Raw genomic sequence first — 19663 nt, forward strand, 5'->3', positions numbered from 1 at the left:
GATCCTCTTACCAAGAGAGGCTTAAGTTCTGCAAATTGAGTTGGCTGGAGACTAGGCACCTGCGCGGTGATCTGATTGAGGTGTATAAGGTCTTGAATGGGTTGAGCACACTGAATTCTGATGGGATCCTTCCACTTGTTCAGATTACGAACCTAAGGGGGCATAAATTCAAATTAAGAAAAGATAGATGTAAAATAGATGTGCGGAAATTTGCCTTTAGCCAGTGGGTGGTTAATTGCTGGAACAAATTTCCATCTGTCGTTGTGGAAGTTGATAGGTTGAATAAATTTAAGGAGGAATGGACAGGCATTTGGAGGGAATGGTGTGATTTTTTTTTTTTTTTTTGGCTGATGCTGCATAAGCTCATACACTTGCTTTCTTGCATCACGTGCCACTACTACTACTACAAGCAGCTGCTTCTGCCATTTACCAGTGGGCCAAACATACCTCCAAATAAAACTTTTCTGCGGCCTTCACAACTTGGAAGAAATTAGCAGGTCTCGACTACTCAAGTTGTCTGTCCAACTGTCTAATAAAGTTTTGAGACTTTAGGACCCCCATAATTTTTTTACAGCTTGGAAGAACATGTGAAAAATGTGTGCAGCTTCTAGGAGACTATGTTGAAAAGTGAGGCAGGTGTCACCTCTGTATGAGAAATAAATCTGAAGACCTTATAACATGAATGCACCTCATTTCTTTTGAGTTTAACAAGGTTTAGTTGAAAGTCTTTATTCCCATATAGTCCATTAAAGCAAGGTTTTACTATGCTACATCTTTCGGATTATAATTTACTTAGCGTTTTTATACAGACAATAGATATCAATGCTAATATTTACATACAAACAGATTAAAAAAAAAAAAAATAAAAAATAATATATATATATATATATATATATATATAAACTACAGCGAAGCAAAGTACTGCTGCATTTTTGTGAAAAAATGCAGAGAAAAACTACGTTTAGATGTTCAGCAGGAGATCCAGTAAATCCAGAGAATTGGCAGTAATGAAGAATTAGGCAGCTCTCTCTCACCACCTCCCCCAAATGAATGTATCTTTTTGATATGTCTGGTAGTCTGACTGGGTACCACTCATTCACTGATTGATCATCGATGTCTACAGTACCTTCATATTCACCCTCGTGGATAGCAGTTGGCAGAATCACCATCCTCCCCATACCAGGTGGAAAAGCCTGAGTTCAAGTCCTGTAGATGTGTGAGGAATTTTTATGGGCCTTTTTCACAATGTGGCTGAGTTAGTCGATCTCAGGCGAGGGTAGCATGGTTTTTTTGTCCAGCAAACAGAAAATTGATCACAAAACAATTTACAGACAGTATATATGGAGCAAAATGGTCTTAGTCATTGATGCTCCAAAACCCCCACAACAACAACAACCTTCATATTTGCTTTCCTGAATGTCAAACATGTCATTTGTTTCCACAGAGTAATCAGCACTGTTATCGTGTGGAAAATGTGCACAATCAGGTCAAAACTGTGATAGTTGTCTGAACTATTATGGAGTCTGGTTTTCATATTGTGTCTTTGTATACTTGCATCACAAGTTGCAGAACATTTACAGGATTCTATGTCAAAAACAATTCCTGAAAACCCAAAATCCATTAAATCCTTGGATTTAACAATTTGCTTTGGTAAAAAGCCTGAAATTCAGACTCTCTCTCTCTCTTTTTTGTAATGAAAAACCCAAGCACGAGAGGTATTAGAACCTATAGTACTTAGTAGCATGCAAGGGTTAAAGGTTGAGAAAATGAAAGACACTTGTCGTAGGATTTTAGGAGCCTCAGCCATTTTGCTCTTTGCATATTGTCTGTAAATTGCCTGTGTTCTGAGGTCAATTTTCTGTTTACTGGAAGAAAAACCTTGAGTTCATAGAGAAAAAACCATACTATCCTCACACAAGACCAACTAACAAAGCCACATTGTGAAAAAGCCCCATAAAAATTCCTCACATTATCGACAGGACTCAAACTCGGGTCTTTTCCACCCGGTGTGAGGAGCACCGGGTGGAAAAGATTGGCGATTCTACCAACTGTGCTATCCGTGACGGCTTGTAGATTGTAATTATTAGGAAATAAGGAGGTTGTTCCAGGAAACGGAAGTTGAAGGAATAAATAAGGAAAAAGAAAAGTTGGATCTGTGAGTTCAAAGTTGGACAGTAAAACAGGATCTGTGAGTTCAAAGTTGGACGCTGACTGGTTGCAGCATATGTTCAGACTGGTTTGGAAGAGAGAACGGGAATTATAGAAGCCAATTCAGAACAGTGCCCATGGAAGTATCTATAGAAAAAGCATGCATCAGAAACAATGTTTGTGGGGCAGAGTAGAGAAATTTTGTTATAGATGAGTCATTAATTAACCTAACTGCCATCTTTTGTATGTTGTTATTTATTAGTTGTTGGCACATCAGCTTCTGTGGCCATAATGCACCTCTTAGTTTTGCTTTCCTATCTTTTGTATGGAATCTAGAAGCCTGAGAGAAGTTTTTTGGGGTATTGCACCAGATGTGGGAACCATATTCAATGGTAGAGTGGATTTGTGAAATAGAGTACACAGCTGTTTGGGGGGGGGGATGTTGTTGTTGTTATTTGGTTTTTAGGAGCATTAGCAACTAAGGCCATATTGCTCCGGGATATGCGGTGGTCATTCCCTGAATGACCTTTCCGCATCCTCCGTATTTGGTGGTGATGGGGGGGGGGGGAAAGTAATGATGAGAGCAAAAGAGAAAACTCAGTTTTTTAGATGCAGAGGAAGCAATATTTATGACAAGAACGATTAGAAGTCAGGGTAATCCCTAACAGAGATATGTGATCTTGTCTAGAAATCTGAGTGTCATCGAAGATAAGCATAGGAGCAGAAGAATCCTTTTTGCAAGTATAGGACAGGACTCAGTTTTAGAAGACTGAAATCAACTAAGTTACCTTTTCCCATTGGAGAATTATCTGGAACATTTAAGGAACTGATAGTGGATATTCGAGAAGTTGAAGCTGTTTGCATAAGACGGTTTCTCAAAGTGGAAGGTCGAATGCAATGTGCTATCATCAGCAAAACTATGGATGGGAATTACAATCAATGGAAGAAAGTCATTAATATACAAAAGGAAAAGAGTGGGAGAAAGAACTGAGTCTTGGGGAAACCTGCATTAGTGGAGAATTTAGAAGACAGAGAGCCATTGCCAGCAGTGAGCAGTCAGAGAGAAAACTGGATACTCAATTACAAAATAGTTGACAAACCATAAGATGAAGCTTGTTTAGCAAACTTTATTCTAAACACTATCAAAAGCCTTTGAAATATCAAAAGCAACTGCTGGAGTTTCACCAGACTTTTCCATCCATTTCACTTTTACCAAAGCGAATTGGTAAAGTCTTAATCTTTTCTATTATCTGATTGAAGTACTGTATATAAGTCCGAAATATCACTTGGTTCACTTTATTTCTGACTTTTATCGCTCGGATACAGTACATACATTTATAACAACCTATGTAGCAGAGCCCGGCCAATTTAACCTAAACTTAATGCTATTTTACATTCACTATAATGACTCTGAAAAACGAACAAATTCTCTATAAGAACACAAAAATTTCCACCACTCTTTATCCTTTTTCCCCCTTACTTATTTTACTACAATATCCATATTCAAAAATGAAAGATCGCTAATTTGTTGAAGCTAATGACGAGCTTGCAAGCAATTAACTTCGACTAGAGTCCATATCATTTATAGTCTTCACAATGCCCACCAGCCACCGATGAGACTCCAGTCAGTCCGCAAAACCGGGGTATGGGTAATGGCATATACTTTAAATAAAAATCAGAATACTTCTCCATTGCAGCAGTGCCCTTTTATTTAAAGGAGTGCAATACTAAGGCAACTTCTGTAAAAGTGCCTCCAGAATATGAGAACGATGCACTAAGTAGCAAACTTAATTTGCTCAGAGCTATGTACAGAAAGAGGCCATGCCCGAAATGTATAATAATTATACAGTATGAATTGGCTATGTTTATCGATGTGGCTCTTATGAAGTGAGTACCTTTGCCAATCGCATACAACAGCAAAATTTTACAATCTGTATATAACGGTATTCAATCTAAGACCGACACCGCTAAACAGTTCGGTATTCCTAAGAGCACACTAACATTCTAAAAGATCAAAAAAAAGATTGAAAGCTTAGAGAAATATTGCACTGAGTAGGATCAAAGCACAAAGGTGAAGTAACCAGATCTTGAAAAGGTACATTTTGAACGGCTAAAGGTGACGTATGCAAAAAACGTTCCCGCAGACTGAACATTCTAAAAAACTAAGGCAGACTACGCATCGGATGAATATTGAAAGTTAAATCTTCCAATGGATGGCTAAAATTTAAAACTGTCACTGGCTGTCTTCAAAAAAAATGTGCAGCGAAAGTGCACCGAAGCAACGAAGGAATAAAAGAACATTTTAAAAAATGTTATGTTGACGAACATACTTCTTCGTTGCAATTGAAACCCGACTTTTTTTTTTTTTTTTTTTAATTTACTACCTGATAAAATGCTTACATTTAAAGATAAGAAATGTAATGACAGAAAAAAAATCAAAAACAAAGAATTACTACTCACCTAGTGGCAAACATGCCTGGCACAGAGAAGCTTCCTCTCTTAATCACTGGGAAAGACCCGATGCTTTAAAGATTTGAAAACATTGGCGATTACGTAATGAGCATACTAAAAGGATTATGTGCCATCAAAAATCTATAAAGTGACTCGGGGAGAATAGAAAGTGACTCAAGATAAGCAGGGAGAATAGGGAAAAAAAAAAAAAAAAAAAAAGCTGTTTGTGGATAACTGCATCCCTCATTGCCAATGAATGGCCTACTTGCAATCACTTGAGTACCTGCCACCTAGTCAGCCAGATCAAGATGTAATCCAGGGCTTTAAGAAAAACTATCGAAGAATGCTATTAAACCTGTACTGCATCTCGAAAGCAAATACAATGCGAAACCTACGTGTATTTGTGTGTTTCAACATGGTATGAGAGTTGGCGAAAAAGTGATCGCCAACTGCTTCAAACATTCTGGATTTGTTGCCTTGAATGATGTAACGAATTAAGATTTTTATGTTGCTTCTTCCATTAATTGCGAAGAACAGTCTGATAATAGTGAAAAGCTCTTTGAGGATGATGCACATCCTCAAAAAGCTCTTCACTATCAATGTGTTTCAGATACACGAATGAAGAGGAACCTACCATAGTTAAGAAGTTATGTTGAAGGACGTTCATCACGTATTAGAAGTGGTTATACGTTGTGTTATGTATTTATTTATTATTATTAATTTTTTTAAACCACAGCTGAACTGTGAAAGTGATCTAATCGCTATTATGTGCCTTTATAATTCTATTAAAACATGCTCTGGCACCGAAACAGCACATTTTGACAGATTTTAAAGTGACAAACTAATTCCTCTGTCTACGGTTACACCTTAACATATATGTAAGTATGTAAACACATACATGGATACCATACATATGTACAGTAATTAACGTATTTAATTTACAAATTATTCTTACTACAATCAATGCAAAAAACATGCAATCATCATTTTCTCGTTTAATACTGTAGTGCATATTCTGAATTATATTATATTTGTAAAAATACATTAAATGTTTAGCATTAGCATTAGTAGAGGCATTTGATGCAATATTTGGTTTTTGATTTGGTAGTTGTTGGCGCATCGGCTTCTGTGGCCATATTGCACCTCCCAAGGTTTTGCAGTACTTTGATCCAAGCCCGAGGCGGGAATTGAACCCGCGACCTTTGGGTTGCCGGGCAGGTACTTTACCCACTCGGCTAGCCCGGTCGGCCCTTTTTGATGCAAGAAAGCAAGCTTATGCAGCATCAGCCAAAAAAATTAAAGTAAAATAAATAAATAAAAAATAACCACTTCCACTTCACCCCCTCTGTTCGTTCGAAATACCTGTCCAGCCGAGCCTTAAACTTATTTAGGCTATCAACTTCCACGACAAGGGATGGAAGTCTGTTCCATCTACCAACCACCCACTGGCTAAAGGCAAATTTCCGCACATCTATCCTACATCTGTCTTTCCTCAATTTGAATTTATGCCCTCTCAGGTGATTATTCTGAGCAAGAGGAAGAATCCCATCAGCACTGAGCATGCTCAAACCATTCAAGGCTTTCTACACCTCTATCAGATCACCTCGCTGCTGCCTAGTCTCCAGACACTGTAATTCACAAAACTTAAGCCTTTCTTCGTAAGAGCACCCCTTTGTTCCATTCACTAATCTTGTTGCCCTTCTCTGTACTCGTTCCAGCAGCTCTACATCCTTCTTGAAATGAGGTCTCCAGACCTGTATACAGTACTCTAGGTGTGGCCTGACCATTGCCTTATACAAGGGAATAATCACCTCCTTATCCCTGCTAGAAAAATTTCTATATATCATTGACAATACACCATGAGCTACTCTTGCAGCCCGTCTGCACTGCTCAGAGAACTTCATATCTGCCTGTACAACCACCCCCAGGTCCCTTTCATTCTCTACCACTGTCAGTGTAGTACCACAGAGTTGATACGTTGCTCTGGGGTTGCTGTTTCCCATATGTAGTACTTTACATATGTCAATGTTAAACTTCATTTGCCACCTCTCAGCCCATCTGCTCAACCTTTCCAGATCCTGTTGCAGCAGCATAGTGTCAGTAGTATCCTTGACAACCCTGCCAACCTTCATATCGTCTGCAAACTTGGACATTAAGCTTGATATACCATCATCAATATCATTTATAAATACAGAAAACAATAAAGGACCCAATACTGAACCCTGAGGGACTCCACTAATAACATTAGTCCACAATGAGCAGTGTCCATTGATTACCACTCTCTGTCTTCTCCCCCTCAACCACCCCTTTATCCATAGCAGCAATTTGCCTCCAATGCCACACTGCTCCAATTTGTGCAGCAGTCTTCCATGTGCAACAGTATCAAAAGCCTTTCTAAGATCCAAGTATATAATATCAAAGTTATTCCCTGCATCCAGCTCTTTTGTGACTGCATCATAGTATCCAATGAAATTGGTCAGGCAAGACTTCCCCTTAACAAAACCATGCTGTGTCTGAGCTATAACTGAAGTCTTGTCTAGATGATCCTGCAGTGCTTCTTTAACCAGTGCCTCCATTAATTTTCCGGGAACAGAAGTTAAACTCACAGGTCTATAATTACTTGTGTCAGCCTTTGATCCTCCTTTGTGAATTGGGGTCACATTTGCACATCTCCAGTCCATGGGTACTTCCCGAGTCCAAGGAAGCTCTCATAATTATGGCTAAGGGTTTGCTTACTTCCATTGCTGCCTCCTTTAATATAACTGGATAGATTCCATCCACCCCAGGTGCCTTTCTTGTGTTTATCTTCAAAAATGTTCAGACATTTCTTTTTATTTTGCTGATTTTATGAACTACAGTATTGATATCATGTCCTTTCAAAGTAACGACCGTTTTTCTCTTTCCCCGGGACGTTGCTATAAAGAGCTTCAACTGCATTTAACAGTTCTTATTGGTGAAAGCCCATTTGATAATCTTATTCATGGCTGCATTAAAAATACAGCCAGACCGACCATGGCCAGGGACCTCATTTTCAGTGTAAATATTTTCTAAAGTTGTGATAAAAAATTTTAATAATAATAATAAACCAAGAAAACGTGTAATATAAAAGCATACTTAAACTTAACTTAAGTGTTTAAATTTTATTCTTATACCTTTTTATTGTACAATGAATAAGTTAAATGTTTCTATTAAAATTGTTTTTATTGTTACTTTATTTTTCAAGTTAAAGAACATAAAACATTTTGACCTCTTATTTTACATTTTTATCAAGGAATTATTATTCACAATATAAATATATACAGGGTGTCTCAAAAATGTACGGCATAACTTCAGAAATGAGTTGCTCATATGTAGACAAAAATTTTATATCAATACAGTTCCGGAAATGCTTGGTTTCCGAGTTTTGAAGGTCTGTCTATGACACTTAACTGTTCACATCACCTTATAGTAATTGTTCAAAATGTCCATCTTCTGCCTGAATACAGGCCTCACATCAATGTCTCATGAAGACAATGCCAAATTCCTGGCATGTTTCATATTGTCTCACAACCTGCCACAATTCAATTGCGGAGAGTTTCCACATCAGTTGGTGTTCTCACAACACTCTCCAAATAGTCAAACGTTGAACAGCCAGTTGCATTTCTGTTCTGCGTGTGCTGATTCCAGGAGTGACATGCACAACATCCAAAATTTCCTACTCTACTTCAGGAGTCATAGATCTTGGTCGTACTCTGTCAGCAGCACGAGGTGTAAAGGTCCCATGTTCACAAAGGCGGTGATGGATACCTTCAAACGTTTTCCTGTCTGGACATCTTCGTTTTGGGAACCTGTCGTGGAACAAATGACGAGCCTCCAGAGCATTGCCATCTGCCAAACCATACATAAACTGCATATCCGCTTGCTCCTGATTTGAGTACATGGTCGAATGGAAAACCACCAGATTCTGTCAGTACCTTCTAATGAAGGAAATCACCTGCGGGAGATAAGACATTCCAGTTAATAACTCGGGAACCAAGCATTTCCAGAACTATGCTGATATAAAATATTTTTATTGTCTACATATGAGAAACTCATTCCTGAAGTTATGCCGTGTATTTTTGAGACACCCTGTATATATACACAGGCAGTTCTCGCTTTACGAGTTTTTTCCCCCCAAGTATCAGGTATGAACAAAATCAAAAATATGAACATTAATTGCAAAAAATGAATGTAAAACATTCATAAATACCGCATATCAAACCATGTGCGTAGCTATACAATACAATGTACCCCGCTTTACGATATTAATCAGTTCCAGAGACACCATCGTATCATTAAAATATCATAAATGTGAACCCAATAACACATTGTTTTTTGGTAATTCGTTTCAAGATCTCGGAAGTTGAATTTTCACTGTATAACTAAGCTATCTCTCTAAAATGTCATTTTTAAGGTCACAAGCATGACTTTAAGGCCAATATAAAAGGTCGTAAGTGTGGTTGTTTTGTAAATTGTATTAGTTACCAATTCAAATCATTAAAATGCACTACACTTTCATTGTTATCATACGTTCCGTTATAAGAATCAATTTTAAATGCCTTCATAGTATTTTTCTAAATCACATTTCTGGAGGTCACGACCATAAAACAATAAAAACAATTTGCACTTTCCGGTTTATTGGGCTTTTCTGTTTGTACAATCAATTATAAATGGGTAGTAAACTCGATGTTATTGCATTTGCAAAAATATCGATAGCTGGAATTGTGTGGTTTTTTACGTTATTATGGTGAAATGTGTTTCCCCTTTACTGAAATCTTCAATCGTATAAAAAATAAATAAATTTTCAGAATCTTCTCTTCATTCTTATTTTTTTTTAAGCTATGTAAACTTGTTACTCCACGTGAATTGTGTTAGTTGCAAGTTATGTGTGCCGTTAAAAAATGCTTAAGCATGCAATTGTGAAATTTATAATTAAAAGAGATTATCTTGGAAACAAATGCCTCTTGTAACATTTCTGAAGAAGACTTCTCGTGCAACAAAACAATGAGTGCTGAGCCAATAACGAGTGATCAACGAGTGTGCATTTAGTTGATGATGATGAAGAATAAACATTCTTTAACATTTATAAGTCGTCAATAATTTGTTTGATTTTACAGGCTACGTTTTCATTTCTTTCGATAAATCAATCACTGTTTAAACAAACTAATTAGTTAACTAATTTCATTGTTGAGAACGTAACCCCTATTTTTAACCTTATGTCTATGGGAAATAAATTCCCGCTTTACGAGCGCAAGTTAGGAACGAATTAACTCGTAAAATCGAGAGCTACCTGTATATTAAAGGGACCTCAAATTTAATATGGCCAGAGGCTTCTTTCATCTTTAATCCGGCCCTGATTTCTAAACCTTGTTTAGAAATCGAAAAACACTATAATTGTTATGACTTATAAATAAACAGTATAAACGGTACATTTCTTTTTTTAGTTTCAACTATCCCACTTTAACATATAAAATATCTGGTCACTTTATATATACTGTACTGCATTAGATTTCATCAATAAGGTGCCTCCGTAGCCAGGAGCAGCAGTGCATAGCACACGCTTGTTCGAGCCCGTGACCACCAAATACGGAGGTGCAGAAGGTCAGGGAATAACCACCGCATATCCCCAGCCCGGATAAAGGGTGAGTGAGAGTTTGGCGTCAAGGAAGGGCATCCGGCCGTAAAAATTTCATTCCAAAAACAGTAAAAACGCTGACCTTATATATATATATATATATATATATATATATATATAAATAATGGGAAAAAGGTGAGGGAAAAAAAATTTGATTTCATAAATAAATCCTAGGAAGTACTGGATTTTGGCACTCAACGTTCTAATGGAAAAATGGCTGTTTGACTTGCTTGTTGACGATCCTAAGTGCATAAAATGGAGCATACCTAATGCAAGAAGAAAGTTTTTACCCACATTGCTAAGAAATCTAGACGAGGTGACCGAAACCATAGCACATAGGATAAATGGTACAGTTATTGGCCACTTAATATTCCATGTTTTAAGTTAAATAAAATTCCAGCATTTGGCAGAAATCTTAATTATGATACATATTTGAAATCCAAGTTTACTTCTTTTTGTACAAAAATTATGAAATCTGATAACTGCTTGCCTTTAGATACTAATCCCTGATTTGCATTTTTTGTTATTGGATAGGTTTCGGGCAGTTATTAGCTACTTTATAAGCTTCTTTAAATTACCTTTATACAGTCTGCTATTCTTATCAATTACAAAATATGATATAGCAATCCTGCAATCAAGAAATATCATGCATCTAGACACTGATGTGCAAGTTTACTTTTGTGTTAAAAGCTTATACAATTCATCACTATCAAAGTTCCCTCTCCCCTATTTTATAATTTTAATTTGTACTATTCTGTATTTTCTTTATTGAAAATACTTTGTTACAGCTGTGATTAAAAACTGTCACCAGTAGACAGTAGAACAGTATTGATTGTGATATTTTGATTAAGTATCAGAAATTGTTTCCCATTTTGTACCACACCATAATTAGAATCTAAAAATTTATCTTTTTTCCCTACCTTTCGAAAATACTCCCAGATATCTAAGTGAAAAAAATCCTCATTTTCAGCCAATAGAAATTCCGTTCTGATTTTTTCAGCATTCTCTTTTTCCAGGGTGATGAATGTGGAATGCACGTAATTCATACTATAATTCATTCCACATATCAATATGATTTTCAGTATTTATAGAATTGCCAAAGTATACTGACAATTCTGGCTTCAACTGCAAATGCTCCCACACATTTACTGAATCCATATCAGGATATAGTGAGAAAGCCTGCAAGTTTTGGAGCACCATTTGTTATCAATTCCTTTTTTGGCACTAAATTCAAAGCTAAAAAGCAAACACGACATCTTATTTTAAAATTATACTGGATGCTTTATATCTCAAACCCTCACAGCTTTCATCAGACGGGATATTTTGACTGGGGCAAAGACAGCGACATCCGCTGGCTGTGGCATTTGGACAGAGTGCTATGATTTCTATTTCTAAATCACTGAATAAGACAGTTTGAAAGTGGTATAGCATAAAGATCTTCAAACAGTTGTTTTGCTTCTTGTTGAAGTTTCTCGTAGCTGGCATCAGAACTCGAAATAAAAGTTGTAAATTTTTACGGATGTCAAAGATGTTTGCACTAATATTTTGAAGCATTTCACTTACGAGATTGATCTGATTTAATACGTCATGCCATAGTATCGGTGAACACAAAAATTTGAAATCCTTTAGCTTAGTGCATATTTTTTTGCATCACATCGCATTTCTTTAGACAACATTTCATTACGATAAATTTCACATGGGGAATCATATATTTCTCCAGTTTGAAGTTGCGGAGCGTCAATGCGGCTTTACCAAAGGGTATCCGCAACGGGCTTCAATGTCAACGAAGAAATATATTTCTTGAGTACTTCCCAGCCTTTCGCTGATTCTGCGAAAAATTTGTATATGTCTTGTACAGTTCCAAAGAAACTGATTGTTTCGTTATTTACTTTAGCTACATCATTGACAATTAAACTGAGGCTATGGGCAGCACAGAGCACAAAGAAGGCACGAGAGTTTGTTTAAAATAATTTTTTGTAGCCCATGTTCTGCACCCTTCATATTCACGCCGTTGTCATATCCTTGTCCACTTATGTCGCCAATATCTAGATACCAAGCGTGTAATTTGTTTACAATAGCATAACATAAACCTCCGCTGGTTGAATCGGATAATTGGCAAAAACCCCAAATGCTCTTCAAGTACCGTATTGTCTGAACATGAAACAGAACGTATAATAACTGACATTTGGTTGATATGGCTGACATCCTGGGTATAATCCAATGATAGAATAATATTTTGTTGTTCTTATTGCAGTCAAAATCTTCTCAGTGATAGCACTGCCAAGCAAAAGAATAATTTCATTTTGAATATCTTTGCTTAAGTAATAGCATTTAGGCTCAGATCTTAAGGTTCTTTCGATGTGTGTCGACATAGCAAGATCAAATTTACTAAACAATTCTGTTAATTTAAAAAAAGTTGCCATTGTTTCTCTCGAAAAGTTTATAACACAAACTCCGTAAAGCTAGGTATTGAGATCCAAGGTATTTTACAATTTCGATAATCCTTGAAATGACATCTGTCCAGTGTTTCTTCTCTGGTTCGCATAATCTTTCATTTTGTGCATCAATTGTGGTTTTATTCATAAAATTCTTTCTAAAGTCGCCCCAGTTTCAAACATTTCATGTGACCAATGCTTGTTTCATGAGTGTGAAGAGCATTGGATAGATTTCTCCAATTAATGTAAACGGTTGACACAAAACTACCGCCCGAATCACATAAATCTGGTTTTGAAAATAATTTTCAACAGAAACAAAACAGTTCATTATTTTAACAGAACCGGGACCTGTTCAAAAGAAAGATAAAATACCTTTCTTTTGAACAGGTCCCGATTCTGTTAAAATAATGCGTAATTGATCAGTGAGTTTTGGCCACTTTGCAGGATCTTCTAATTGAATTGATTGCAGCTGTTCCTCCATAAATGTGGCCAAATTAAATGCAATTCACGTTGTTCTTCCAAGCTGATTGTTGTTTCTGCCGAGAATTCATTACGGTCGATATTGTGATTTTTTCACCAGAACCACTGATAATTTGTGTTGAATATTTCTCAACCTTCACCGATGTGAAGGCTGAGAAATATTCAACGTTAGAGAGACACAGGTTTGTTCCTGAAGTAAGTGATGGATTTTCAGATGTTTGAGTGGTTGAAAAAGTCATCGTTATTAGGCAGATAATCGCTTGTCACAGGTGTTCCCGTTGAATGGCAGAAACTTCTTCACCTTGATTGTGAACTATTTCTAAAGGCCGAGGATTTTCATTTGCAGATTTCGATTTTTTAATGTAATGATGAAGTGGTCCAGCCTGTTTTCAAAGAGCTTCTTCTTTTGTAGCCTTCCTTTTTCTGTTTTGCGCACCTGAGTTTCTTTCTTGATCGGGAGAGTTTCTTTTTCGGTTCTAATTCTTCCATTTTATTAAAGTGAATGTTAATAAAATAAATTTAATTAATATACAAAATTAATTATAACTTTGATTTAATACTGAATAACCTATCTGATATATATATATAACTAAACAATGTAAAGAACTTCCTCGTATACGTACTGTCTGTTTTTATGATGCTTACCGCTTTTATACATTTTGAAATGAAAGCCATCGTTCCAACAATACCAGGTTCCTACCTAGTACTGTAGCTCCAGATATCTGATATGGTGAAATCTCGTTCTAACGAATAGCAATATAACGAAAAATTCAGTATAACTAATTTTTTTTTTTACGGTTCCGGCATACATCCATAAAAAATAATATTAGACGGATTTCGATGAAACGAAAAAACTATAACGAAATTTTAAATATAACGAATATTTTTATGGCGGAATCTGAATCTGATATTCTCTTAATTTTTTAAATCGAACTGAAAATTATTGATGCAATAAAACATCAGGGTTATAAAATATTTTTCAGTTCATTAGAAAACCTATATGGATCTTAAATCAGGGTACTAGAAACCAATAAAGATAAGTTGCAATGAAGCTTTTAAGTTTTTGATATACTTCATAGTTGGATCGAACTGCAGTGAATATGCAAAAAGTGTGAAAATGATTGAGAAAAAAAAAAAAAAAAAAGCAGTTTATTCTTAATAAAAAAGGAAAATTATCGAACAAGTTGAAAAGAAAATTCGCGCAGCAGTTCGCGCCTACCTTATTGACAATTTTGAAAGATGGAGAGATTAAGTATAATAAGCAATGTACTGATATGAAATAAACTAATTTTTATGTTTCTTACATGTATAATCAAAATCTGCATTCATTACACATGTTTAATAGTCTACATTAACAATTTTATTTCTAATTTCGAAGTAACGAAATTTCAGTATTACGAAAAAAATTTCCTGATTCCTTTGAATTCGTTATAACGGGATTTTACAATTCGGAGAAATCATGCTGATGTTGACAATTGACAAATAAGTTCGTAATTTTGAGTGCGAAAGAAGTAATTTTTAGCAAACAAAAAAATTGATTTTTGAGTTTATTTCACTTTTTTTTTTTTTCACTTTATCGCCCGTAATAAAACAACAAAGATAGACAAACGGTTTCTATATTAACTACAGGACAGCATCAGCAGTAACCAAAATAATTTAAAACATTATTATATTATTTAAATAAAAGGAGGTACTTACCAAGAAGAAAAGAATCCACTTTGTCAACACCACAGTTACGGTCGGCGTCGAGCGCCCATATAGTTTTCGCTAGTGGTCGCTGAGTCGAGGTAGTGCAGGGCATATACTGTACATAACATGTTACAATTTACGCGTGAACCTAAGCTATGAATAGACATAGGGCGCTATTTCGCTAAACAATTCAATAATGGTTTTGTGTTTCTATATTGAGATTAATGTCGTTATTTACTGACTTTAACTGAGATATTTTTATTAAATATTATTATAATAAAAATTTTGAATTTCGGCGCCCCTATGCCCTTGCTTACCGTGTTCCGTCGGCATGATTCGATTACACTTGTTCTGAGTATTCGTTTTTTCCCCCTTTGTTACCAGAACTCAGCCTACTGATGGGTTTCAAGTAAACACGCCAAATGTCACTGTGAAGAAGCATGAATACAGCTAAGCTAGTCGTGACTGTCATGTAGGGTTTGCATTTAGAGCGGAGTTGCTCGCTATCAGGATGGTACAGAGACATCCACCGCTGCTTTTCTGGGCAGCAGTCAAACGCCTCACTGACCCAATTTGAAATTCTCTGGTGCTAATGTTCCCTGAAACAGTGTTGCTTACAGATTCCATATCTTTATTTTATTTCTTGTGGATGTGGCGTTCTTCTTTTGGTGAGTCTTCTCGGAAGGGGATAGGATTTAGATTTTAATGGCGCAAAAGCGTTTAAGGCTATGGTGCGCCACAACCGCTTGGATGGGGAGTCCTGCATTTTCACTGCTAGAGACGAGTGTCCCTTTAGTTTGCTTTTATTTTAATTTAATTTTTAGAGTTTCTTGGGCTGTGGAATCGCATCTTCTCCAGCACAACCGTAATTGTTGCATTAGTTTCAAGGTGTAGGGTTCTCCCCCTCTCTGATATAGTCCCTAATACTAACACTTTTCGTAAGAAACACATTTCTACAGTAAACCCTTTAAAATCTGGCACCCTCAGGGACTGAGGGTGCGTATTAAGTGCTAACAACTGAATTTATTTAATCTTTACACATTTCTAATGAATATCTTGTTCTTTCATTTGTTTTTGTGAGCAGGATTTAAACTACATGGATAATGTATTTTAATAGTCTTAATTCTCACAGCGGAACAAACTTTCTTTTGTAATGAGTTGCCCTAGTACTGCACTACTTCAACAGATAGCGTCAGCTATCTTACAACTTGGAAAATTCTGATACTGTTTACCGCAGGACAGCTCACATCGAGCAACTTCGTTGCAACTGTTTTGTCTGTATAGTGTTACTTTGCAACGAGAGTCCCCAGCAATACTAGGAACAAACTTGCATTGCAAAGGCAAGTTTGTTCTGCTGTGAGAATTAAGACCACTGCAATATCTACGCAGTTTAAACCTGCTGTCTGCATAAACAGATTAAAGGCCAATGTAGTCCTACAAGCTTGTTTGTTATTTGTTATTTGGTTTTTAGGAGCATTAGCAACTAAGGCCATATTGCTCCGAGGATATGCGGTGGTCATTCCCTGACCTTTCCGCATCATCCGTATTTGATGGTGACGGGCTCGAACCCCGGTCTAAATCAAGAAGCGTATGCTACGCACTGCTGCTCCTTCCCACCTGGCTACGGAGGCGCCCGTCCTACAAGCATCAGGGGCTCACATCTGGTGATATGGGCTTGGCACACCCAGGGTCCTGAGCTGGATATCATCATTCTTCACTTTCTTGGTGATTCCCTTCTATTTCTCTCTCTCTTAGGGTAACTCAAGAATTTTTTTTTGGCTGGTGCAGCATAAGCCTCAGGCTTCCTTGCACCATATAGCTGCTAATAATAATAAAGAAAGAAATGTCACTTTTTTGCGTAGATTCTGAAGACAACTGCGATCGTTGATACGAGTGCCCGATTACTTTAATATTTCTGGATTGTAAAATATTGCCGGAATTTAGAGGGTTTACTGTAGTTATAAAAGCTAATTTTTTTTCTGCATTTGCAAGTTATGTTGAGAAGGATAACCACATTAATAACAGAATGGTTAAATGATTCAATTAACCAGCCTTTTTATGCATCAGGGGCAAAAAAAAAGGGAAAATTTTTTGAAAAAATTTAGCTTTGAAAAAAAAAAAAAAATTGTTTTTCAAAGCTATAACGGCAGATAATTTATTCCAATGATTTACAGTATGCTGTCTCAGCCTTCCCTTACCTCTTAAGATTTTATATGTATCCCCTGCAAGTTTTGCAGCACTTGAATAATCGGTTATGCATTTTTGATAATAAAACAGAAAGGTATAATCGAGAGAGAGAGATTGTCAAAAATGGACAGTATTTGACTGAAGGTCATTTTTCAACTTTGCCTGAAACAGACTCAGTACAAAAAAAAAAAAAAAAAAAAACACCTATATAAACTTCACCCGAAAATAAAGGGAGAGATTTCAATACACACGTATTATCTATCACAGTTACATACCAGATAATTCGACATCGAAATCTTTTAATTATCATGTAGACCTATATTTACAACACAACCTCATGAAGAGATTTTGAAAAAAAAAAAAAAAAAATTACAATTTTCAACTGAGTACAGCAGTAGTAGCTGCAACTTTTCAACTTCTTATGATATACCATATATGCATGATACAAATGGAAGAGGGCAAATTCCATATAAAGAAACCAGATCCTCTATCCTTACAAACTAGAACGGTACGTCAGACAAAACTCGGGCTACTGAAAAATCATGTTGATCATCATCCAGCGTGACAGGAGATGAAAGAAAAATGGCCACGACTGCAGAGTTTGCGAGATTACAGCAGAAAGGTCATACTTCAAGCATGACAGGACTGAGTTATTGAATTTAGTTAAGTGCACTATCCTAGAGCGCGTCGTGGTTACAAGTAGGGAGTGGAAATATATGTATTTAAGAGTTGGAGAAAATCACTGTCCAAGAAAAATAGCTGCTTCCGCTCTCTATCAGTTCAATGTCTTTAGACTAAAAGGGATAAATGGATCGGGGAGAATGCATAGCATTGAATAGTAGGTGTTTCACAAACTTGGTACAGAATTAGCCCTAATTTGTTTTCTACCGTTTCACACTTATTGTCATTTCATTTGAAAAATTCTGCTGATAAGATACAGTAGCTAGTTAAAAAAAAAAAAAAAAAAAATATATATATATATATATATATATATATGCACACACGCATGTTGAAATGTGATACAATGAAAAAAAAATAGTTTAAATCTCTTATTCATTAGTATCTACATCTGCTTTAAAATCTACGAGAATCTGCTTTAAAATCTACGAGAGTAGATTTTAAAGCAGATTTTTATTTTATTTTTTATTCCACTACAACAGTATGCGTTTTGTGTTTTCACACAGCCTGTCATATCATAATAATTTTCACGTAACAAATAAAAATAAATATACAGCGAGGCGACTAATTGATTCCACCACAGATCATTGCTGTCAAAAGTTAAGAACGAGTATGTCTAATTACCCCAAAAGACAGTTTATAATAGTCATTACATTCCGGAATTGCCTCGTAATGCCCATCTTGTGAATTCCAGTTTACTGGATGGAAGAATATTACCACAGTCTGTGATATCGTGTGAATTTTCACGCGGAGTGGGAAACTCCGTTTGAAATTGGACTTTCCACGGAGTATTGCCTCTTCAGTGGCCGTACATTGAAGTCAACTATGTGGTCACCTGGCGCGCTCAAAACTTAACTTTCGTTGCGTTGGAAAATGGGAGGACCGATCACATGTTTCGCAATCCCACGCCATGCCGGCAGCAGGCGTCGGATTGCTTCTAAGCAGTGTTGAATCCAAGGGGGTGAACGGGCGTGAGTTTCGCCCAGTGGTGTATTCGGGCCGGAACGACGTTCCGGTACTTTTTTCTAAATGTCATAATAGAAAATCATTAAATTTATACACCTAACATTATGAAACAATGGCACAATCAAAGGGGAGGGCGAAATAATATCTATTTTACCCATTGCTACTAAAAATATATAGTAATCTTTAAAATTAATAGCTTTCTTTAAAAATTTATTTAAAAACAAAAATATAAATTTCGCAATGAAACTTGAACGTTTCTTACTAAAGCACAATGTGTTAGAATTATGGAATCCAAATTTTTATGTCCGAACTTGGTTGTGGTTTCATCGTTCTGCTGTTGACCAACAAACAAAAAAGGGAAGTCACACAAGAATACGTAATCGATTCTGTATGGGAATTTCTATGATTCTTCTGAACAGTATTTGTTTATATTATTGTGGAGTTCGTTTTCGTTTTTTCTTTTCTGATTTTTTTGCCTTTGTTTTTTACTTTTGAAATTTTTATTTAATAGTTATAAATAAATACTGAACAAAAAGTCAAATCTTTGACATTTAATTTTGCAAATGAAAAAAGCGCAGGTAACTATCTGTAGTTAATCGACGTGCGTTCCAGTACTATTTTTTTTTAGCAATACACCTCTGGTTACAACCCAGGTGGAATAAAATCCTCCCCCATGGACTATTGCCTATAAATGAGTGAAAAATAGTAATTTTTATTTTATAAAACACGAATTCAACAAATTTATGTCAAATAAACACATCAACTAAGTGTGGTACTCGTTAGGTGGTACACGGCGAAAATAAATCACTAAAATTCAAAAGACAAGAAATTTTAAAATAATTAAATGGGCAAATTTCTGGCTGCACAAGTTGTAACTAAAAGCCACTATTTCAAGTGCCCGCATTTTCGTTTTATATCTTTCGGGTTCCCTTTATTTTCACACAAACCATCTCTTGATAGTGTTTTAGACAAACGG

At 36.1% G+C, this 19663-nt stretch overlaps 1 protein-coding gene and 1 long non-coding RNA gene across 4 annotated transcripts in view; one reads left to right on the plus strand and one right to left on the minus strand.

Moving 5' to 3' along the window:
* Nucleotides 1-19663, plus strand: part of LOC150077178 (uncharacterized) — a 184452-nt gene that overhangs the window by 53610 nt on the left and 111179 nt on the right. The gene's annotated exons all lie outside the window — the stretch shown is intronic.
* LOC150077179 (uncharacterized) overlaps nt 1-19663 on the minus strand; it is a 187800-nt gene that overhangs the window by 13775 nt on the left and 154362 nt on the right. The window lies entirely within an intron of this gene.

This window comes from Mastigoproctus giganteus, chromosome 12 (assembly GCF_048544385.1).
Source record: "Mastigoproctus giganteus isolate SK-2022 chromosome 12, ASM4854438v1, whole genome shotgun sequence".
NCBI lineage: Eukaryota > Metazoa > Arthropoda > Arachnida > Uropygi > Thelyphonidae > Mastigoproctus > Mastigoproctus giganteus.